This window comes from Chrysemys picta, chromosome 8 (assembly GCF_011386835.1).
Source record: "Chrysemys picta bellii isolate R12L10 chromosome 8, ASM1138683v2, whole genome shotgun sequence".
Taxonomy (NCBI): domain Eukaryota; kingdom Metazoa; phylum Chordata; order Testudines; family Emydidae; genus Chrysemys; species Chrysemys picta.
The window spans coordinates 79,912,531-79,938,379 of NC_088798.1; the positions used below are offsets into that span (position 1 = coordinate 79,912,531).

Here is a 25,849-nt window from a genome sequence, read left to right on the forward strand (position 1 = left end):
GGTATGGAGAGAGTTGTCATGCTCATGCTCACTTGGTTCAATGAGGTTGCTATTTTGAGGATTTCTTTTGAGCTTTGGCTGATGAGGCCTTTCCAATATGACTATGCACATAGATCAGAAACAAGCAGGGTTCAAAAAAGTAGTCTCAGATTCAGACTTTTAGATCAAATGGGACCATCCTGATCTAGTCTGACCTCCTGCACATTGCACGCCACAGAACCTCACCCACCCACTCCTGTAATAGACCCCTAACCTCTGGCTGATTTACTGAAGTCCTTAAATCATGATTTAAAGACTTCAGGTTATAGAGAATCCACCATTTACACTAGTTTAAACCTACAAGTGACTCATGCTCCATGCAGCAGAGGAAGATGAAAACCCCCAGGGTCTTCGCCAGTCTGACCTGGGGGGAAAATTCCTTCCCGATGCCAAATTTGATGATCAGGTGGACCCTGAGCATGTGGGCAAGACCCACTAGCCAAACACCTGGGAAAGAATTCTCTGAGCCCTGCCTATCTCATCACCAGTCATTGTGGATATTTGCTGCTAGCAGTCACAGATTGTCTACAATGGCATGTAGCCAGTCTCATCATACCATCCTCTCAATAAACTTATCAACCTCAGTCTTGAAGCCAGTTAGAAATTGTTGCATTGAGGCTAGCAACTCCTCTTCCTGTCACACATCACATGTGCATAAGTGGTTTATATTCTTCACCCACGGTCAGTGAAAGAGAAAAATATCTTACAAGATTAATTTATACTCTCACTTGCCTGTTTCATACCTCCACTGCCTTCTTGTGTGTCCTTTTACAAAGCCAGGGTAAAGCACGTGTGGCTTTTCCAGGATCTTAAAAAAAACCCTTGACCCAGCCCCAATCCCAGCTGCTTATCATGGTCAGTGATTGAAACAGCAATCACAAACAGCAAGCAAATTGAAACAGGAACATAGAAGGTGCACTGGATACAGAATGAATAAGCAGTCAGTGTGACAGAGGGGAGATTAAAACAGACATTTACTACTTCAGTGGACAAAATACAAAGCAGTAGGAAAGAACCTGAGAAACTCAGAGAAAAGTGAGATGAAGAAAAAAAAAAACTGTGAGAAACTTTGGGAGATGACAGCAGCAACCAGCTGACAACAGCCTGCCACCGAATCAGAAATAGACAGCAGTACAAGATGGGCACATAGCTATGAATGTGAAACCTACCATATAGACACAGATGACTGATTTATCAACTTTGGCAACACTTGTCATGGGAATAAAATTACTGCATTTGAATGGACTGTTTTCCTGGTGGGCTAATCCACTCCCCTGCTACCTGCTAAAGACACAACTTTTGAGGCAATGAAAATGTTATCACTTAATAGTATTTATCCCTTTGTCTCAATTTAGTATTTGAATAGACAGAAGTGTAGTAGTTTTCTAATACTGCAAACTGTCAGTTTCCTAAATTCACATTGGCTCTACCTGGCCTAAGAAATTCTGTCTGAATAGCTTAGTCAAAAAAGAATAGCGTCAGAATATCATCTACCCTACTTCTGTGATTTGTTTCTGCTATAAATTGCTTGTTATGTACAATTCATTCTAGATTATTAGTAGAGCACTTATTTGCAAATTCAGCCAAACTAATCTATACTCTACAATGAACCAGAGGTAATCTGACAGCAGTACAACAAAGTGTGCCTAAAGAAAGCCAAGATGAGTGACTGCTTTGATGCAAAACTACAAAAACCAAAAGGTGGAGGCTTCTATTAACAATTTCTTTGCTTTACCATCACCACCTCAGTTTGTGGACTCTCCTTTAATATTTACCCAAAGTGATATTTTCAGTACAGCTTATCTCTCTTATAGACACCAAAATAAGGTGGCAAAACTGCTCCTCACACTGGTGCTGAACTCTTTTGAAAATCTGTGCATTAAGAAGCTTGATAACTTGAAAATATAAATGCCTAAGGAAGCTATCATACTAAGCCATGGAGCAACTAATGTGGTTTGATAGGCATTTTCAATTATTCACCTGTATACTGTGTCCCTTCCCACCCCATTGTGTTCCAGTCTTTTGTATGCTACTACTAACAGTTTATGTTTTAGGGACATCTTGAGTGAATCCCTTCCTAGAAATCACAGAGTGCCTTTTGCTGTTGCCAGATAAAATTAGAAAATAAGGGACATAGGGCCAGAACCTGAGATAGTATAAATGCATGTAGATTCATTGAATTCAATGGAGTTAGGCTAATATATGCCAGCCAGAGACCTGGCCCATACTTTTCAACCCTGACAAAGGCTTGGACTGCTCTTTCTGCTAGAAATACCCAGAGAAAGGGAGCCAGGGGAGGGGGAGTAAGACACTCTATGGGTCTCCCCTTGTGGCGTTTCCTCTGAATGCTTGCATGGGAAGGAGCAGGGCTAGCCCTTTGAGGAAAAGCAGCATGCTATGCCCCTATACCCTGTGGATCCACCCACAGCCATTCACACAGAGCTCTGTGCCACTATTTTCAGGAGGGCCGGCTCCAGGCACCAGCTTAACAAGCAGGTGCTTGGGGCGGCCAAGGGAGAGGGGCGGCACCTGCAGCAATTCGGGGGCAGCAGGTCCCTCACTCCCTCTAGGAGCGAAGGACCTGCAGCCGAACTGCCGCCGCTGATCGCGGCTTTTTTTTTTCCCCCCAATTGCCGCCGCTGATCGCGGCTTTTATTTATTTATTTATTTATTTATTGCTTTGGGCGGCAGAAATGCTGGAGCTGGCCCTGGGTTTCAGCACCTGCTGCAGCTTGCCTTTGCTCCAACATTAATGGGGTCACTATATTCCACGGGACTAGGCATCAGCCCGTGGGCCAAGAGATCTGGATTCTGATGCTAAACTGCTACATGACTGCGCTGGGTCACTCAGCATCTCTGAGTCTCAGTGTTCCCAATGTGAAGTAGAGGTATTGACTTAACGTTTGTAAACACTTTATAGATATAAGCAAAAAGCCAGTCAGTGGCTTTCCTAGAAGTCATTTTAATGTCACTTGAAATTTCACTGGCATTGAAAATGCACATATATCTGTGATTTTTTTAAAAATCAGTTTGACTCAGTCCTGGTAATTCAATATCTCACTGCTTGAGCTTTTTGTAAATATAGATTATATACAAAAAGCATAAGGGAAATACTTTTTTATACTATTCTATTATTTTTATTTAATTTTATCCTGAAATATATCAGTGTCACATATTTGTTTCCCTTCAGGGAAGGCATCCTCTCTGATAAGAATATAAAGGATTACAAGCACATATGTTTCTCTCTTTTCCTCATTTGTATTTTTGTTCACCTATGGTTCATGCAAGAAGGTGCTTGATCCACTTGACTTTGCTAGTTAAAAAAAAAAAAAAAAAAGGAAGCGATAAAAAGAAAGTGTTGAGCTTGCAAATAGTTAGCTTTCATTTTTCACCTTGAGGCACAGAGAGAACTGTGCTTAGGGAAGCTAGAAGCTAACTACTTCACAGCAGATATTGTGGTAGCACAAAAGAGGTTATAGTGAATCAGCAGATTATGGCTCACTAAAAAGACAAGTGTCAGATGCATAATAAGTCTAACAATTGTCCTTAGGATGCTGCTTTCTTTGTAAATGAGAATCCTATATGGAAATATGACTAGCATACTTTAGCCTCCAAAGGACTGTGAACACTATATGGGTCTAAAGAAACTATTTATAGATCACTTCATTTCTTGGAGACTAAGATATTGTGTGTGCAGCACTAAAACATTGCACCAAAACTTCAGGGAGGAATGATCCAGTTAGTAATTAATTAGTTAAAATTACATAAGACTTGTTCTACAAGATTTACCGTATATGAGAAGTTATGGATAGTGAAGTTGCTAATCACTTAGCTTTTGAGTCCTTTATTGTGGTGAGACATTTTGCAGGCATAGGTACATATATCTGTTGGTTTGGACTGTTAATTATTTATTGGTCGTGTCTGTAGATGTCTGTGTATATTTGTATATTTGTAATATATAGTTATTCTGAAGACTGGCAAATAGCAAATAAAGACCTCAGGGTGCTTTACACCAATTAAGATAGCCAATATATCAAAAATGTCATCCTTTTAAAATAAATCAACTACATTCCAAAAATTGTAGGTCTTCTGCTAGAATTATTAAACGTAAAGGCAGAGGCCTGCATGGAAAGATAATATTTTGTTTTTACAGCTTGACAAACTCAGCTGCTGATTAACCACTAGAGCAGTTGCCAGAAGTTGATCTTTCACTAAGACGTTCAACCCCAAGACCTAACAGCAAGGGCATCCCAACAAATGTCATCTACAAAGACAGGATGTTTGTCAGTGAAAAGAGGTGTCTCTGGGAGATTTCTCTCAGAGCTTTACATAAAACCCAATACCTTGGATTGCAACCAGAAGTTAATACAGCCATGTTCTGCACTGGCTATGTAATATATAACAGCTCACCCCATTCAAGAGGTGAACTGCTGCAAGGAGACGGATTTGGGTTCTTTGTAAGCAGGTGATCAGATAACATGACGGGATGAGTGCTGTATATGATAGGAAAGAAGCTGAAATAAAGAACACTGCAGAACACTGCAGTGTTCGATGCTACAAATTATTGTAGCTAGGCTCATATAATGGAGAAATAATTGGAGACTTACAACACCAATAGATGAAAGAACCATCATATGCCACAGCTCCCACCTGTGACTCAAGAACAGCAACGCATTAAGATGGACTTACAGACCACACTTATTCCTCTAGTTGCTATTCATCAGCATACTCTTTTCCAGGCCAAAACTTAGCCAATTTTGTCTTTTCCAAGTACCTCCTGTACTGATAATTGAAGCCTCGTAGGCCTACCCCACATGTGATCTTAACTGTGGAAAAGTGGATACAAATTTATAAAGTGTCACAACAACATATAAAAATAAATGCTGATGGGAAAAGTTGCACAAGGGAAACAGATTGAATTAGTCCAGATAAAAAGGCCTACTGATAGAACTCAAAGATGGCGTGAAGATTTTGTCTGGTAAAACAAGAAAAATGTGGTACTGGAAATAAATGAACCAAAATTCATGCATCAGAAATTAGCCTGATTTGTGGATAAAATAATGGGAGGATGGGTTATTTAGAGATCTTAAAATAAAGAACAGACTTTGAGTGAGGCCCTCCAACTGAGGAATTCCTGGAGGAGGAGGAAGATTTCTGCTTCAGTCTGGGGAATTCATCCTTCACTCGTGGATTTTGAAAGTCATTGTATCATCATGAAGCCCAGACCCAGCCATCGACGCTGCACCAGCAGAAACTTCAGCCAGAGACATCTGACTCTAGCTCCTCTTTCTTTGTGTGTTCCTTTCTGCCCCCACTATTGTTCCTGTCCTGTCTCTCTCTCAGCATTCCATTTGATCCTGTGGTCAATTGTGCCAGCACAATGGGACAGAGGGGCCATCCTGCTCTGCCCAGCCTGAGAGAGACCAGTGAAAAAGTCTGGCTCAGCCAACAAAGACTGTATGTTTTGCATCACTGTGTCAGCCTGTGACCAAAGAGGTAGATAAAAAGCGATGTCCCCCACAGCCCAATGTACTACACATTAGCCAGGTCTCAAAGTGGCTGACAAACCCACGTGCAGTGCTTGTGATTTCCAGCCGTGAGGTAGCAAATAAAAGTCAACGCCAAAGACAGTCTTTGCTTGTCTCTTCTTTCCCCATTTGTGTTTGTCTTGTTTTGTCGTCTAGGAAATGGAACTGGAGTTTAACAACAATCACAACAGCTCTAACTCACTCACTCACTCCTCTTTGCCCCAAAAGGGCAGTTATTACCATCTTCGATGCCACCTAAGGGAATGTCTAATGGGAGGAGGGTTTCCTTTTAAAAATAATCCACAGCTAAAGGAAAGGGGAATAAGAGAAATTGTTAAAATGAAAACCTTACTTTCCATTTCAAATTCTTTAGCTATTTTGCCTTCTGTTTTTGTACATTAAATAAATGGTTAAAGGGATGTTTAATAGTATTTTTGCCATGGAACTAAGAAAACCAAGGTCTCCGTATACCAAACCTCAAACTTGTTGAATACTCTTTAATGTTGGACAGTGACAGGATCATGTCAACACCTTTGACCCTCTGGGGGCATTTCTTCCATCTACGTTAATGCAACACTTCCCTTTAGGAAGACATAGAAATAGCAATATCCGGGTTTGATGAAAAGGGGATACAGAGCTGAGTGTTATCTACTATTGGTGACACCATGGACCAAAGTATCTCCCCAAGTGTTGTACATACACACTTTGAATAACAGTGATGGGAGGGATCTCTAAAAAGTCAATGAATGTACACTGATGTAAAAATGGCGCAAGAACAAAATCAAGCCAAACATTCTACATCCCAATCAATGCCTATTTACTTCTCCTGCATTGTAACACAAGGAAAGTCCCAGTCTGATATTCAACCAGATTCCCAGGTTATGAATGTCATTTGGGAAGAACCAGCATAAAGTCCATAGGCTGCCTAGAAGGCCTCCTTGGGTTATGCAGAGCAACTGTGTCTGTGTGTGTTTTAAACCTCGCTTACCAAGGTCACTGCAATGAAAGCATTTTTTGACATGCAACTCATCTACTTTAAAAAAAAAAAAAGAAAGCAAAAATCTGGCAGCTAGAACCCTGTTAAATGGGGCTTCATGCAAAATTCAACAGGGATAATGAAACTGTCTTTACGCATTTTAAAATGGATATTTCAACAAGTCTATTTAACAGTTTAAAGCATATTTGCATGGAGGTGCAAACCAGAAAAGAGACTGATCTGGCTGAATGTTTAGCTTCTTTGTCCCTCTTCCAAAATGATGGGTACTGCCACCATGAATATTGTTACTTCCCAAAAGACATTACACTCAAACTTGACTGGTAGTGCATGTGTGATATCATACCTAGCAGCACCATGCTTCCAGGATTGCATTTCTTGGAACATAACAGACTGGAAGACTCACTGTGTTTGTGCATAACAGTATACTCATTAATCTCAATATATCTGAGGGCATCCTGCCAGCATGAGTGTTTTCTATTAGGTCCCAGTTTACAGGCTAATTGCCTTATGTAACATGAAAGTTAAAGCATATTTTATTAATAAACTAAATCAGGATATATAAAATCTATTCATCCATAACACACGGGAAGCTTTTCCCGGTAAGACCTGAGGCTTACAGTAAGGGTGTATGGGGGGGGGGGGGGGGAAGAGGGCAGTAGGCTTTTCTTTTTCAGAATTTAAGCTTTCACTTACAAAGATGGTTACAAAGAAACGGCCACATATAAATTGATGGAGAGCTGTCTTCCTGAGTCTGAAAGCTGACTGCCTCTGCAGCAGAGAGACATTAAACTTCTGTTTTGTTTCCTGGCCGTTAGTGCTTTCTGTCAAGCAGCATATTAGTTTCCTGATGTTCCTACCAGGGAAGGATCTGAAAAGCAGGCACTGGAGTTAATCGTGAAGGAGGAAAATGCAAATACAAATGCAAAAAAAAAAAAGGTGCGGGGGAGTAGTGGTAAGGGTATGGCTCTGTAGACCATCCCCTCCTTTTGTCAACTAGAAGGGCTTAGGAGAAGGGTCAAGTATCAGACACCACCTCTTTCCTCCCTTCCAACAACTGAAGAAGAGTTGGAGTGGACGGAGGGAGAAGAGTAACCAGTTATATGATACATGGAGCCCTCAAGTATGGTCCGGAGCAGCACCATGTTATGGAAATCCCAGCACACTCCCACTTCCCAACTGCTGGAGACAGGGTGGGTCTGGGCTTTTCAGCAAGGTCCTACCCACCTTTGACTGCTTCTGAGCTAAGCAGTTTAGTTCTCCAGTTCTAAGATGTCCGGTAAGGCCTGAATTAAAGCATCTCACCATTTTCATAAAGCAGGTGTTCAAGTGTAAATTCACGTGGAAGGTGCTTGAGAACTACAATCAAATCTTCCAACACAACCACCACCAACACTGCCAGACACACTGTTACCTATGAGACTTTTTTCAGGAAAATGACAAGGAAAAGCCATTGTGGAATATATATTCTTTGGCATTGAAAGAGCATTTGCAATAATAGAGAAATAATGGCATTTAATCAAGAAAATTGTTTTTGTTTTGCTGTGTTTTTTGTCACATAATAGTGACATTAGAACTACATAAACCCACATCCAAGGATGAAGGCCAGGGTTACAATTTTGCATGTGAGCAGTGGAAAGTGACTGAATTTAATAGAACAGCTCCAATTCCTTATTTCTGGAGATTTGTGTTTTTAATGATCATCTGTACCTGTTGTTTAAGAAATTTTTTATAGATTAAATTTGCAAAGTTCTGCAATATGCCATAAGCCATTATATGAAGATGACCTTTTGACCCTTTAGAAAGTTCAAGCAGTTAGAAATTCAATTGTTTTTTTTTTTGATTCTGTCATCTCTCTCTAGGGCAATCAAAAGCTTTTAGAGGAAAATCAGATCAATAGAATGAAAAACTATTGAACATTAGCTTGACATTATTGTATGTGAAGGGTTGGCCTTCTAAATTCTGTCCACAGCTGCTGTCTTCAGTTAAGTAAAATTCCTTCACCTACATCTTTATCACCAAACCATATTTCCACAATTTTCTATCAAATGAATATATCTTAACCTCTTTAACATTTCTTTTAAAAGCAATAAAAAAGAAAATATTTACAACTTACAGCAACTTTCTTTTTCCATTTTAACCCACACTTTAGGATTAATAAAGTGATATATCATTTTATATACTGTAGAAAGTAATAAAATAGATTATAGTTCAGCCAAGTATTGACACACAAGCTTGTCTGAATAAACCAAAGTTACTTCCATACTTTAATACAGAAGGGAAATTGTTACATGTAATTGACCTGAATATCTTTTCTCGGGTCTTTTTATATTTTTGTAAATGAAGGGATAATGTCACTTTAAAAATCCCCCTACTGTTACAAGTGAAACCTAAGACTGCAGTACTGCTAAATTTAGAAAAAGTATACTCTTTCCCCATTGTGTTCTCTTTGTGCACTTTATGCAGTCAGATTCATTATTTCCTCTGTATACTCACTTTACTCTATTCCTGTGCATCTTTAACACAGAAGAGAAGAGAATATTTTTAAAAGAATAGAAAATGTAGTAAGACCACCTTAAAAAAGTCAGAGATAGACAGGAGGGCTTAGGGGAAGGTGTGGTAAATGAAACTACTCAACACTTCTAAAAAACTTCTTAGCTTTCAAGTTGACAGAACCCTTTCAAGCAATACATCCCTTTCATTTCACTTCTCCTACTACAATTTAAGTTTAACTTTGTGTTTGAGAGAACAATTTTTCCACTCTCCCTGGCCACTTTGTCAAATACTCCTTTCCTCAAAATATAACCCTTACTTCCCAAACTAATATTTCCCCAAGGCAGCCTGGGGCACATGCTTTAAGCATGACTTATTGGTGTCAGTGTAGAATGGGTTAGTGCTCTCACTTATTGAGCTGCGACAATACTGGAGAAGGATAAAAATAGGTCCCAGCAATAAATGGCATTGTCATGTGGAGTGTTGCTAAAGGATCCACTCATAACCGCTTAGTCCACCCTTGTTGTAGCACCTATAGCAATTACTCTTGTGATTCAAGGTGCAATAGTGGAAGAAGATAGTTACCATAGAGAGGATATATTTTCTATTTGACGCTTGGGCTGGTCAAAAATATTCATCACAATCACACAGATTGACAAAAAATCTATTCGGTTTTTCAACCAGTTCTAAGTTACAACCAATTGATGGCAAGCATGGGTATGTCTACACTACCCGCCAGATTGGTGGGCAGCAATCGATCCAGCGGGGGTCGATTTATCGCGACTAGTCTAATCAACTTCCAAGCGCTCTCCCATCGACTCCTGTGCTCCACCTCTGCGAGAGGCGCAGGCGGAGTTGACGGGGGAGCAGCAGCAGTCAACTCACTGCGGTGAAGACACCACGGTAAGTCGATCTAAGTACATTGACTTCAGCTACGTTCTTCACGTAGCTGAAGTTGCATAACTTAGATCGATCCCCCCAACCCACGGTGTAGACGAGGCCACATGTGTAAAGCACTCTTGCCATATTGCTTGCACCTGGGTACCCAGGCCCCATGGAGGTTCAGCCATTGACAGGAGCTAGGAGGGGACCAAAGATGGAGGTTTTGGCTATTTTGAGTCTCAATATTTGCTTCCTTAAAATTAAAAAAGACTATTTTTATATTGTTAGCTGAGAGAAACTCCTTTACACTTGTTTAGTTGACCAACCAATGCAGTAGTGATACTGACAGAGCACACGTGCCGATGACATTATTTTAGCCAGCTTGGTATGCACTCCTCGGATGGTGATGGTATTGGATTATACTAATCTGTTTTATTTGCCTCAGCTTTTGTAATAAAGCTGCAATGTATGCGAGATGTGGGAGCTGGAAGTCTTCAAACTATTACAAAACAGCATCTTAGTAGAGAAGCAGCTATTTACAGCAGCTATAATGAATAAACTCAGCAACTTCCCAATCTGTTTTTTTGAAAACACCTGTAGTTAGACCTGAGCCAAGCCTTCCAAGTTTTAGCTGTAAAAAGGCTGGGAAACATTTTACTCAGGACCTCTTTGCAAACCTTGAAATTGTACAAACTATGGACAACCTGTTTTATTCAATGGCTAAATCTCACTGCAAACTGAACAAGTTTGAGCTGGATGAGTCATGCATGCATGGTGTTTAATTGGAAGTAAGGATAGATAGCAAATGTGGACTCAGCTTGAAATGTAACTTGAATTTCAGCTCCCCAGTATTTTTAGATCTCTGGGTAGTGCCAAGAAAGTTCAAATCAGGTTCAATTGCTAGCTAGTTCATGAACACAAAAAACCACACTGATTAATCATGGCAAGGACTTGAACCAAGGCTGATTTCTTGTACTATTGTGGATAAAGTCAATTAAAGTCCATTTCTCTGACAGTTTCCATTTCAAGCCCATGTGAGCAGAAAGAGGAAACACAAGCACCTCTTCTGCTGCACCCCCAGTAACAGGCTTCTCCTCTGTCCCCCACCTCCTGTTCCTCTCTACTCCATACTATCTGTATGGATTTGGGAGGCTGCCAAAAGGACATGTGTACCTTTAAAGTGGCCTTCTGAGCAGCTGAGAGGTATATGAGTGAGAGGTACAATATAAAATGATATCAGTATGATGTGGCAGTCCGTAAGCCATCTTATTTCTCTCTATACTCATACCACATACCTAAAAATTACAGTTTCTAATAACTTATATCCTATGACTACAAATGCCATTCTCCCACCTCAATAGGTGGGGGAACTTGAAGGGGCTGGGAGTGAAAGGGGACAGCCCCAGCAGTGAGGGAGGGGGACACTCAGTGAAGAACACCAAGTAGCTCCTCCTCCACTTTCTGGCACCCATTGGCCAGTTGGGAGGGGGAGAGGGGTGCTGATTAGCCAGCATTTCCCAGCTCCCAGGATTTAAGCTGGAGTGGAGGCCACGTGGAGGCTCTTTCAGCTCCAGTCCAGCAGCCCGACTGTGCTAGTAATGGGAATCCAGCCCGACAGATGCTGCATGTCTAACCGATCACCCATTTGGAGGTCAGGAGATACATTTTCTCCCATGAACCAATTGGCAGAGGACAGGAGAGATTTTTCACTTTCCTTGCAGCACCTTCAAGCCACAGTGAGCTAAGCAGGAATGTGCTTAGCATCTAACTGAGGTACTTGGGTGAATTGTTACAGCTTGCTGCCAGTTCCCAGTAAGATTTAGAGCAGGGAATGAACAGACACCAGAAGTAAAAGAGCTAGGATTTTGGTGATAAGCCTTGAGATCATAGGATAGGGTGAGACACGGGTGGCCCTCAGGGGCTGAAGTCCCCAACCTTCTGCACCCTCTGTCCCCTTCACAGAGTTGGTGAAGCAAACTGAGTCCTGAGGGTCAGGCTGAGAAGAGCCTACCCTGAGTTACGGGTTATAAGTAGGAGGCGTGTAACCCCAGCACTGAAACCATTTAAATGCCTGGTATTGGAGTATGGGTGATAGGTAGGTAACACCCCTCCTCTATGGTTAAGTTTAATGAAAGTTGCAGCCTGCCGCTTAAAATCCATCCACATGCCTTGTCCTCATTTCGCTGCTGTGTGCCGATGAAGGGGAATAAAATGCTCATGCAAACCCTAATGACTTGTAAAAATCATGCATTAAACCAGCTTCGCTATAACAAAAACTAATTAACTAATTAAACCTAGCATGGAAGGAAAACTCCCAAAAAAATCAGTTTAGATGCTTATTCAGTTCTGCTGAGAACTCCACAATCTAATTCCACAAAGTTGTCCACCACTCAGCAAGCCCTGCAGAACTGCACTCCTACGTCATCTTCTTGAGAAGAAAACCAATAGCCTGATTCTCTTTTCCGTTCTCAGTGGCAGATGGAACCTTTGTCACCCTGGTGTCTACACTTGCCAGACATCCATTTCTGGACTAGAGCACCTGGTCCAGTCAGCAGTGCAGCGGGGCTAAGGCAGGCTCCCTGCCTGCCTGGCTCCAGGCAGCTCCCAGAAGCAGCTGGCATGTCTGGATCCTAGGCTCAGGAGTAGCCAGGAACCCCAGCCAATGGGAACTGCAGGGGCGGTACCTGTGGGCACGGGCAGCACGCAGAGCCCCCGTCCCCCACCCCCAGGAGCCAGAGGTACGTGCCGGCCACCTGAGGTAAGCACCACCTGGAGCCTGCACCCCCCCACACCTTCCTGCACCCCAGAGCCCCCGCCTGCACCCCAAACACCTCATCCCCAGCCCCACCCCAGAGCCCGCACCCCTAGCTGGAGCCTTTACCCTCTCCTGCATCCCAACCCCCTGCCTCAGCCCATTGAAAGTGAATGAGGGTGAGGGAGAGTGAACGATGGACGGGGGGTGGGAGGGGTGGAGAAAAGGGCAGGGCAAGGGTGTTCAGTTTTGTGAGATTAGAAAGTTGGCAACCCTACTACCAAATCCTGAGATGTCTTGGAAGTGGGAGCACACTACAACACTGAGCAGCACAAAAATTATAATTATTTGTATTGTACTAGTGGCTAGGAACCCTGCTCCCAGACCAGGTCCCTGCTGTGCTAGGCACTGTACAAACAGAACAAAAAGACAGTCCCTGTGGCAGAGTTACAATCGAACTAAAGATTACTGCTGACAGTTTTCTATCTTCTGAACTGGATCAGAGAGCACATAAACTGCAGCCATTCTGAGAAAATGGAGTCAGAATAGTTTCTACAAGCCTGTTGACCATATCAAGTATACCTGCCATTTATGAAATGTGTACGAATACTTTGTATCCTATGTGACCTATCGCAGCCAACCAACTTACCTCAAAATTCTAAGAGTAATAGAAGAGTTGGCTATAAAAATCTTCTGTCAGCCTAATAGCAAACGCATGTGTGAAACATTACTACTGCAACAATTTATGAAACTGCTCTAGTTTTGAGAATGTTTCTTGAACTCAGACCCATTTTGAAAAGTACACGATTCATTACAAATATTTTGCCCACCTCTAATACAATGCACATGGTCAATGGCTATGTTTGAAATGTTAGAAAGGAAATGTGATTCACAGAACAAAATGTCTTACCAAAATTATAAAATATAATTTGTTGCAGAAAAATAATCTGAAGATCAAGAGCCTGTGCACCATAATAATCTAATCTCCTGTGGGCTGTAATACTTTGATCTTATTTCAGTTGTTGGGTTTAGCATGCAAGTGCAGGTTTCTTTTGGTGGACTTTGATATACAAGAGGCCAAACTAGATTTGAACTCTATGGCCTGGTCTATACATAAAACGTAGGCTGACATAGGTCTGGCTTTCAGGGGTGTGAAAAATCTATACCTCTGAGCAACATAGCTATGCTAACCTAATTCCCAGTGCAAACACAGCTAGGTTGCTACCGCCACTCAGGAAGGTGGAGTTCCTACAGGAATGGAAAAACCCCTTCCCCATCACACTATTGGCTGTGTCTTCACAACAGGGTTATGCTGGCAGAGCTACAGCACCGTAGCTATGCTGCGATAGTCTCCGTAGTGAAGACATGGCCTGTGATTCTCTGATCCTATTCTCCCCACCTAGAACATTTTGTAGTCTGTTATAAACTTACAAAGTACACGTAAATGACTGCACGAATTATAAAGCAGTGGAAAACCAGGCCCAAATCATTTAAAATGTCTTGTTTACTTTGCATATGAGAAATAGCCTATTTGTCAAGTGGTTGCTCATTGTTCCCTTTCCATTTCCTCAGCAGGTCTAACCTGCACACCGGGATTTTGGGGAATTTTTTTTTTAGGATTTTTAAGAACTAGCATTGTTTTAACATTTTATACCTGGGCTGCTCATCTCTCAGTTACCCAATGCAAAACAGATTTGGGAAATTAAACCAATTGAATATAAAAGTATGGAGGTTTATGCTCTTGGTTGTTTTTTTTAATGAATCAAATAAATAAAAACACACCAGAACACTTCTAATTGGAACATAAATTCTAATATAAGCTTTAAGGCAACAAAATACAATTTTCCCTTGGCTGTTAAAACCAGGTTGGTGGTATTAAATTAAAGAAACCCATAAATATTATGCTCTGATACTTTATTAATATTGTCAACAACTAGTTTTGTTCATTAGCAATTTTACTTTTACCCAAGCATTCCCCTTGCCCATAAAACCAAATATCTTGCATAACAACTTGTCATAGAAACTAACCTGTGCTGAAAATATTAGTTTTTCATTGTGACTCTGAATTAAAAAAAATATTAAAAAAAAAATCAGCTATCTTGTGGATGACACAACTTTCATTTTCAGATGAACTATGAAAATAAATCACCAGAGCTTTTGTACAGTACAAGAATATTCAAGACCTTCCATAAATGATAGCAATAAAAGTGCTGCGGGACATCACTGAATGGAATTCTGATTGATGTGGGACGGAGTGCATTGCATTGCAGGTAGTAGTGGGTAGTAGTGTAAAACATAAATGCCATCCCTAGTTATGCATTATAACAGTATTGTTTTAAAGAAGTGTGTGTGTGCGCCCATGTGCATGTGTCACCCTTACCATTTTTTGCCTAAGCTAACTAGACATGAAGTGACCATTATTTCTTATATTTATTATATAAAGAACAGCAAATACTAAAAATAATAAATGTCCAAGACAATTAGGTTTTTAATGGTGACCATTGTTTGTGAATATATATACATATATTATATTCACACACACTTTAGTTCATAACATATAATATGTATATATTACCAGTGTTAATAAACTTCCTTTGAGCAACCTGACAAATATTTCATTCATGTCAGTAAGTTCATGACACAAAAGGACCAAGACCATAGACACAACTGATTGGAATTTCAGTCTAAAACAAAGTTCTCAAAGTTTTCAAAGAATGAACCACAATTAAATGGAGAAATTGACAGGATACTCCTCCCTTCCCATCAAATGTAATGTAAATAATGTACTTTTAGCGTCTTCTAATGCACTTCAGCAACTGGAAATAAAGAGGAGAGTCAATACTATGTAAACAACCAAAACTCTTTGGAGGATCAACCATTCTCTGTGACATGGACTATTGATCATGATGCTTTCTACATTGCCAACCAAGCTCTTTGCTAGTTTTAGTATGTTTAGCTCTTCATAATGCTGTTTTCCTGTCCTCTTGGTACATTTTGATGCTCCCTTCTGCCCCGGTAAAAGAAAGAAAGAAAAATCTACAAATGGGTGAAATTTGAATTCAGGGTTTATTTTCATTCAAAACCAAAGACTCCTCCATATTCACACACTGTGTTTACCAAATAAGCGTATTTTAACTAATTTGTTTTCAAAACAGAAAAGGAACATTTTGAAAGGTTACTTCATTGCCATTTTCTCCCTCTTCATCTTACATCTCCCATTTTCCTCTTCTTTATAATCTGTCTTTCTCCCTCCTACAATTCTCTTATGACTGTTAACCTGCCCGCCACTATCTCTGCAACATGGCCCGCTCACATTGCTGCTTCTGCTTTCAAGCAGATAGCACTTTGTCTGAGGGCAGAACTTGAGAGAGTACCACCATGTTTTTTCCCTCCAATTCCACGCCAACTTTCACATATGAATGTGTGTGGCCCTTTTGTTAAACCAGAACTTGACAGTACCGCAGCCAGCAATTTTGTATATTCAACCACTGAAACCCAAACATCACAGAACTAGAGACAGTTTTAGGAACTTGAGAGACAAGGCCATATAACTGAATGCTTGCAGTTTTGCTATCAGAATGGGAGGTTGGGACAGGGAGTTAAGGTTCCATGAAAATAGAAGGAATATTTGGACAGCCTTGGTTTTAGGTGGCTCTAACTTACATGTTGTCATTGTTATGACCAGAAATGCTTTGCTGGTAAGGAGAATAATGAATTGTTATTGGCTGTTGCTAGGGAAATTGTCAGCCTAATAGAGGCTATTTATGAGTTATATACTTTTTCCAGAGAAAATTTATCCAAAAGTTTAGTTATAAAGTGTGCTTTGGAACAGTCTGAGGTCTGAGGAAGCTTTCCTTTGGGCAAGGATTTCATAGCTAAATTCCCCAGCAGCGCCCTGGAAGCCTGGCTGTTGATTCCTTGAAGTCATTTCAGATTTTTTAGGTAAATATACATGTTTTGAAATGCTCTAACCTTAGTGCGACAGGATGTGTGTGTGTGTCCTTGAGATTTAAGAAGAAAGTAGTTTTAGGTAAAAGCATTCTTGCTTGTATCAATCATTTATCAGACGGATGAGCTGTACCCCCATTGATTTATTCCTGACACTGCCTGGAGAGAAACAGTTAAGTTACCACTGCTTTGGGTTCTGAAAGCCCTCAGTAACACTTTCACTCCCATCTTCAAATGAGTCTACTGGCCTCCCAAATATTGAATGACAGTTCTAAAATGCCTTCCTTATGGTTAAAACTCTCCATGATCTTGCATGTTGCTCTCTGATCCTCTCCTCTTTGCTTATCTAATATTCATCTTCCCTCCCCCCCTGCTTTTCAGAAGGTCACCTACTGTTGTATATTAGTCTTCTCTTCAACTCTTGCCACTTGGAACACCATTGCCAAGCGTGTCGCAGTCTCAGAGTTAATATCTCTTCTCAAACTTTACTTTAAAATACATCCTTTTCTTCTTACTCTTTTCTTCTATTACCCCTGTGGCTAAATGCTTTTATTTATTCAAATATTTGTACAATGTCATTACCACAGACTTAAGATATTCTACTTGCAGCAAATAATCCTTTTGGATAGAACAATAAGATTTTTTTTTCCATGACTATCATCATAGAAATGGGAAAGAAGATTTTGTGCCCCAGATAGCACATTTTCATGATATGTTTGCAAAGATCTTTTACACCAGTGCATTTTGTAATTTATACCACTGGCTTGTGTTGGATTATTTATCTCAAAGTATTTGGGGATACAGTGAGGAAGACACTAAAATTAAAGTTATTATCTGCACCCCCCTTCATCATTTTTTGCCCTCTATTCACTAGATCTAATACATGCATTAGGATACATGCACGTCTGACAACATTTCACCTTGAACAGTCCCTTGAAATACGTGTTAATTACTTCTGCTAAACCATCTGTTCTACAATGTATTTAGCAGTGAGACTCTGGGTTTCCCAGATCTGAAGAAGAGCTGTGTGTAATGTCGTCTCTCTCACCAACTGAGCTTAGTCCAATAAAAATATTTCCTGACCCATCTTCTCTCTCTAATATCCTGGGACCAATGGCTACAACAACACCGCATACAACATTTCCCTGTAACATTTTGTGACAGACCCAGACCAGTGGGGTACAGGAGTCTGGTAGAGGGCAAAAATACTGGTCACTGGATGAGTAGTTTTCTGTTCCCTGAGTGACCAGAGAAGGGGCTGTACTAGAGTAATCAGGAACCTGCTAGAACCAGTTAAGGCAGGCAGGCTAATTAGGACACCTGGAGCCAATTAAGAAGAAGCTGCTCGAATCAATTAAGGCAGGATAATCAAGGCACCTGGGTTTTAAAAGGAGCTCACTTCAGTTTGTGGTGCAAGTGTGAGGAGCTGGGAGCAAGAGGTGCAAGGAGCTGAGAGGGTGTGCTGCTGGAGGACTGAGGAGCACAAGTGTTATCAGACACCAGGAGGAAGGTCCTGTGGTGAGACTAAGGAAGGTGTTTGGAGGAGGCCATGGGGAAGTAGCCCAGGGAGTTGTAGCTGTCATGCAGCTGTTACAGGAGGCACTATAGACAGCTGCAGTCCACAGGGCCCTGGGCTGGAACCCAGAGTAGAGGGCGGGCCTGGGTTCCACCCAAACCTCCCAATTGACCTGGACTGTGGGTTCTTCCGGAGGGGAAGGTCTCTGGGCTGTTCCCCAACCCACATGGTGAATCTCTGAGGCAAGAAAATCCGCCAATAAGCGCAGGACCCACCAAGATAGAGGAGGAACTTTGTCACAATTTTTAAGTGGCAGGGGAAACCCAAGAATCCATGAGTGCTATTCAACTTAAAAGCGTGCTTAAGGCCACCGACAAATGAAGCCATATTTTTGGTATTGGGGTTTGTTCATGGAGAGTACAGTGGTAATCATATGAGAAGTCCGTTTAAAAATTGTTAAATTGAGTGTGCCATATGAAAGGAAAGTTACAGTGGGGAGTATAGCTCCCTATTAGACCAGTAAGAGGAGCTGTTCATTATGACAGACTAGCAGCAACTCTCAGAAGTAGGAGAGGCAGGAAAAACTGACATGAGAAGGAAATAAAGGGTGTCACTAGAGATGCAGGGTGACAACCAGACCCTTCAATTAGACTAGGGAACTTTTCCCCTTTAGTGGATTAACTGTTGGGTAGTCAGTAAGACTCTATTCATAGGCAATTCAAAACACATCCAAGTTGGGCAAAGCTAAACTCTGTACAGATAGCACGGCAAATTCAGAGGTAAAATTTAAGCCAATATATAATGCAAAAACAATTGCATTTTGTAACCCACTCATGGCTCCAGTCGAACAGTCTTTATTTATGAGGTCATCCCTAATTTATATAAGTAGCTGTGATACCACTCACACTCCCGTCTAGGGCATGTGAGTGAGACTGGTCAGGGAGTCCCACACACCATGTGCAGTATAATGAACCACTTTTAGCTACAGGCAGGACAAAGCATGTGCAACTTATCTACACTTTGCTTCCTTTTGCCTCGAACTGCATGCATTCTGTTTTTATGTTTGCATATTGCAGTATATCCTAGTGCACTAGAAAAAATCAGTACACTCCACTGCTACAGCCAGCACTTTTCCTGTTGGATGCAAAACAACAGAAAAATGAATACGAGCATTTGGCAGAGCTGTCAGGCTTTGTGAATGTCTATAGAGAGGCAGCATCACTCTGCCATTGGCTAGATTTCTCAATAGAGCTGCCTTACAATCTGTCATTTACATTTTTCCAAATTCGGAAATGGGGGCTTTCTTGGTAAAAAGTACCCTAAGAGGTTTAAAAGGCCCCATAAATCCACTGCACACAGTAAATATGGGTTCTAAGTATGATGAATGCTTATGAATGCAATGTTGGACCTATCAACCCTTTCTTATCATCTTAAAAAACAACAACCTTCACTCCCCAAGATTTTCTTATCACCACTTTGGTTGGGGGTAATTTAAGTGTTTAAAAAGGTACTCTGAGAAATCAAATTTAGCTTCTGTCATAACTATAAAGGGAAGGGTAACAGCTGTCCTGTGTACAGTACTATAAAATCCCTCTTGGCCAGAGACTCCAAAATCCTTTTCCCTGTAAAGGGTTAAGAAGCTCAGGTAACCTGGCTGGCATCTGACCAAAGGACCAATAAGGGGACAAGATACTTTCAAATCTTGGGGGGGGGGGGGAAGGCTTGTGTTTGTGCTCTTTGTTTGGGAAGTAGTTCGCTCTCGGGACTGAGAGGGACCAGACATCAATCCAGGTTCTCCACATCTTTCTAAACAAGTCTCTCATATTTCAAACTTGTAAGTAAACAGCCAGGCAAGGCGTGTTAGTTTTACTTTGTTTTCTCAACTTGTAAATGTACCTCTTACTAGAGTGTTTATCTCTGTTTGCTGTACTTTGAACCTGAGGCTAGAGGGGGGAGGGTCCTCTGAGCTCTTTAAGTTTGATTACCCTGTAAAGTTATTTTCCATATTGATTTTACAGAGATGATTTTACTTTTTTTCTTAAATTAAGTCTTCTTTTTAAGAACCTGATTGATTTTTTCCTTGTTTTTAGATCCAAGGGGGTTGGAACTGTATTCACCAGGAGTTGGTGGAAGGAAGGAGGGGGGATGGTTAATTTCTCCTTGTTTTAAGATCCAAGGGGTTTGGATCTGTATTCACCAGGGAATTGGTGAAGAGTTTCTCAAGGCTTCCCAGGGAAGGGAATCCACTTGGGAATGGTGGCAGTGGATCAGATCTAAGCTGGTAGTTAAGCTTCGAAGTTTTCATGCAGGCCCCCACGTTTGTACCCTAAAGTTCAGAGTGGGGAAGCAGCCTTGACAGCTTCAAATTTAGCTTTTGAAAGATACAAGAACAACGGAAATGATTCTACAATAAAAACAAAACAAAACCACCACCAATGCCAACAACCTTTCCCCGCAGCAGTGTATGCCCCAGCATCAGGAGCGCCGCCAGCTTTTCCGCCGCCCTAGGCGGTGGAAGGTCCCGTCCCGAAATGCCGCCCCCCACAGAGGCGGCGGATGGTCCCACGCCGAAATACCGCCCCAGTCGCCGCCCCCCCAAATTGTAGTGCCCTAGGTAACCGCCTAGGTCGCCTAATGGGTTGCGCCAGCATTACAGCATTAAGAGCTTGAAAGTAAAACAGGCTTAATAATTTTCGCCAGCCAAGCTCAGAGAGCGGCAAAATGTACATGGTTAAATAATGTAAGGTGTTATTAGCAGCACTGATAAATACATTTCTTTACAATCTATGATTTTTAATCTGACCATCTCTTTAAACATTTTCATTTGCCTGGAACACGGAAGCTTTATAGCAATATAAATATAAACCCTAAGCCTGCCTGGATCAAATTGGCCCACAGAATTATTAGTCATAAGGGGCCATCACGGACAAAGTGTAATATCACAAGTGAATTTCTAATGTCAATTGATGCAATGTAGATATTGGATGATCCCCAAAGGAATATGATCTGAGCAATGATAGACATGTTATTGCTCTGTAGAATTAAAAATACTGTATTCATGAATGATGCAGAAGCTGATATGTTTTCCTACATGTGCAGAGCAATTTAGACAAGAAAAGTTTTATATGCCTGCAAATAAACAAGGGATTGATTAGTTATCAAAGTACTAAAATGCTGCTTTTTTCAGATTAATCTCCTGTACACATAAAGTAATTGCTAATAGAAGAAACACAAGAGGGTAGAAGAAATTTTTATTCAATTAGATTTGCTCATTATGAACCTAAACCCGCCTCAGACAGTGAAACAACCTGGTAGTAATTGCTGTCCATAGAATCTTACTTTGAGAGCAACTATGAATGATCAGCAAGAATGTGCCTAGACAACAACTCCACCAGTCCTGCCAGGAAAGGGGAGTAAGAGGACAGCCAGGGATAACTATATAGCCATGATTCTAAGAACATGTTAAACAAGGTCCAGGCATCTCTGACGCCTAATTTCTGTCAGCATAAACCAAACCACATTTGAGTCACAAAACACAAAAACAGCAGATCTCTTCTGGAAAGACCATTTCATTGAAATTCAAGGTAAAAGCCCCATCAACATCTTCAAAATTGAATTTGGTAGCTTAATAGTTCAATTCGGCTTAACCAAGTCTTTTCCTAAAGATTCACTTCTTCCAGGAGGACCCCAAATACATCAGTTACGCTCTGCCTTCTCCATTCCAATAATTACTCCTGGGGGAATTCTGTACCAAAGAATTAAAAATTGTGTGCACAATATTTTAAAATTCTGCAAATTTTATTTGTCAAAATAACACTATATAATCACGCCAGTTTCAATTATTTTGGTAATTTATTTCAAAGTACCTGTCAGCGAGTATGCCTGTAACAATACACATACACACACATACCCCCAGGAGTAGAGAGTTAAAGAAACCCCTATGACAACCCAGTTCCTGTTTCTCTGCCCCTGAGACCCAGAAGTACTAATGTGGATGATATCTAGAACAACTAAGAAAAAAAATTAGCATGCTTCTACACCTTCTAGTCATGTTTTCTACCTAGCTAGGTTTTCCTAAGGCGCCTATTGTCATCTTGTGCATTGTTAAGTATTTTTTCTTGCCTTAAGATATACTTTTAAAAAATCAGATACATTGTTTATACCAGCCTCTCCTCTCAAACACAGTACAGAAAGTGATTTCCATTTTCATTTCCTGGATCTGTGCAGTTCTGAGAAGTCTAGCTATAGCACTAGGAGTGCAGGAGTGTCATGACTGGGGCGTGGGTGGTCAGGCCTAATGGCTGGAACAAGAATCAGGCTTAGTGGTTAGAGCAGGAGTTGGGAGCCAGAAACCAGAGCGATGGGTTGGAGCCAGAGTCAGAAGCAAGACTGAAGTGGACTGGAGTAGGACAGGAACAAGGCAGTGCAAAGGCTGGGAATAGGGTGACCAGATGTCCCGATTTTATAGGGACAGTCCTGATATTCAGGACTTTGTCTTATATAGGTGCCTATTACCCCCATCCCCGTCCCGATTTTTCACACTTGCTGTCTGGTCACCCTAGCTGGGAACCAGGAAGCCACAAGAGTGATTGCAGCTGCAGGCACACACACTGAGCAGCCAATGACCTGCCGCTGCTCAATGACCTTAAAAGCAGGCCAGGGGCTTCCTTCAACCAGTCAGGCAGTCCAGTCAGTCAGGGGGTCATACCCTAACCCAACTGAGCTAATTAATCTGTCTGGAGGCTGAGCTAGCTGGTCCTCAGGCTCAGTTGAAGGAGCTCATGCTTGACAAGGAGGAGTACTCAAGTGATTAGCTAGGTTAACAAAGTGGGCCAAGACTGCCAATTTGTGACAAAAACGGAGGAAGGTAACAATCAATAATTTGTATTGCCTGGTTCATTCTAGAAGTTCTCAAAAAACTTTTTGGGTGCACAGTCACTGCAGAGGTAATGCCAGACTCTTACCCAAGTTTTAGCCCAACCCCTGTCCTGCCTCATCTACATACAAACATTTTGCCCGGGTTTGGAGGTGCTTTAAGCCTGAGCTACCTTATTCAGTTGGGGGGGGGGGAGAAGGGAAGGGAAGATATATAGAGCCCAGTCTCTGCTTTAACTTGGTCTGCAACCCACCCATGTATTGCAGTGAGTGATGCAGACTAAATTATTGGAGTACTGATAGTCCTCCAGTGCCTCTTCATATTGTCCCCTGAAAGACAGACAAATTGTCCCAAAATTGACTAGGAAAGAATCAGTATGTCCCAGCACGAACAACCATGGGCTTTGACCTCACTCACACACAGGTGAGTGCAGAAACAGTGAGGACACAGTGACACAGGTAGAGCTTTGCAGTGGGGATGCTTATACCCAGACTAGGCATCCTTGGATGCTGATCACCATTGGCTAATTCTGCAGTGCTGACTCACCCACACTAACAGCAATTTGCATTAAAAAATGGTCAGTATTGGTCATGGTCATGGATGAGCATGAATGGCAATTGTGCACACAAATTGTAATACAACAATTCTGAAGATATGAGTATACACTGTGCGTATCTTTGGCACACACGCATACTATTTCCATTCCAACAATATGAAATATTTCAGAGAACTACAATAAGTTAAAAAAGTAGCTTATTAAACTCTGATTTGTTCATGACAATGTCCCCACAAGTAAAATATTTCTATATCGGACATAAGTCTGATAGAAATTAACAATATGATTATTTTGACATTTAAGAGTGTATTGTTCTAACACAACTGGCTTAGTCATTTACAGAAATTTTAATCACTGTGAATGTCCAGTCCTGTTTCCATTGATTTGAATGGCAAATGGAATCAGGATCAGCCCATTACATGTCTAAAGAATGGAGAAAATCTGTCGATCCCCTTAAATAACATGAAGCACAAATGAGCAGGATTACAGCTGTGCCAAATTGCCAATATGTTGCTATTACACTTAAGGAACAGATGTCCTGATGTTCTTGAATGAGGAAGTTTGAAAGGAACCTGTCTATCACCAGTGATATCGATAAAATGCAGGTATCCAGCCATCTCCCTAGTGACTATTTATCTTTGATGAGGGAATTATTCTAACAATGGGTACCTTCCTGCAACTGATTTCAGTTAAGTTTTTAGAAGTTAAAATAGGAATTAGATTTGTCATGTTTTGGAGCACCACTGCTTTAGAGTATGAATTCTGTAAATATTCTGCTAAGCACATCAACACTCGAGGATCTGCCCCAAACACTTTGTCATAGGCAAATCTATTCAAATGATGTCAGAATTTGGCAGTTAGTGGGTGCTCAGCTGGCTAAGTTTAGAGACACTTATAAACAAGACATATGGTTCTTACAATATACAGCTACTTAAAATCCACATTGTAAAGTTTACATCTTACATTATTAATTATATAGTCCCATAAGGGGGTGGCCTCAATGTGATGATGCCAAAAATTAATAATTTAGTTAGCTTCCACTCTCTTTGGAGACACAAATTTAAGGCTTTTAGGGACAAGTTAACTTTGGAAAATGGTATTGCTTACATATTTCAAATATTTTATTACCATGAAATTTAACTTTCCCTCCAAAGAATGGTGTTAAGGGGTGAAAACCGTGCAAATATTGGTCAGAAAACATATAGGTCAGGATGGGACACATGGAAGGGAAAATTGGCTTTGTACAAGTTCTCCTACTCTGGGCCGATGCTGCCACAGCCCCTCCACAAAAACATTCCAAGAGTCCATCTGTCACATAAGACAAAGAAGAATCTTCCAATTCCTATGTCGATCCAACAACTGGAGAAGTGAAAGGGATTAATTAACAGCTACTCAGAGCAGTGCTGTATTTCCCTTTACCTCACCTCACCCCTTGCCCTATTCTCGCAGTCATGGACTACAAATATTAACCTCCCCCCAACCTCCCTCCCACAAGTCAGTCTGAATATCCCAAAGTGTATAGAAACAATGATACATCTATATTGAGCCTTCCCATATTGCCTTCCCAATGTAACTCAATCCTGGAGCACAGGGATTTTGTATAACTGTGAGGAGGCACATCAGTTTATTCATCTATTCATTACCATTGCTGTTTGTCCTACAGTGGTTCCTGGAGACCCCAAATGAGATCCTATCATGTTAAGTGCTTTATATACATGTAGTATGAAAAAGTGCCTGCCCTGAAGAGCTTACAATCTAAATAGACAAGACAGAAAGGGTGAGAGGGGGAAAAAAGAGGCACTGAAGGGTTAAGTGACTTACCCAAGGTCACAAAATCAATCAGTGGCAGAGCTGTGAATAGAAGTGTCATGGTACCCACTTATGACTGAAATAGATAATGCCTCATTCACAGAAGGAATCTTCCCTTTTGTCACAATTCAGGGCAACTGCACCTGCATTGCCCCTCTGTGGTTCACCAAGGACACTCACTTTTAGGCCTCTGCTCCCAGCTGTCCCCTCACCTACATTTCCCTCTCTCCTGACTGAGGTTTCTCCAGGCTGCACAGTTCTCTGCCTACACTGTGATACTGCCAGCAAGCCAGAATACCTCAACAGGCCAACCTCTGCTCTTTGCTCTCTCTTCAAAGGCTATGAACAACTGTAATTGCCAGTAGAGTTACCACACAGCTCTCTCTAAGCAAGCACATTCACTCTTAAGGTGAAAGCATTGCAGAGAAAACAAAAAACAACAGAACGTTACCAGGG

The 25,849-nt window shown here is 41.2% G+C and overlaps 1 protein-coding gene across 1 annotated transcript in view; it reads right to left on the reverse strand.

Moving 5' to 3' along the window:
- DOCK2 (dedicator of cytokinesis 2) overlaps positions 1–25,849 on the reverse strand; it is a 492,812-nt gene that overhangs the window by 109,086 nt on the left and 357,877 nt on the right. The gene's annotated exons all lie outside the window — the stretch shown is intronic.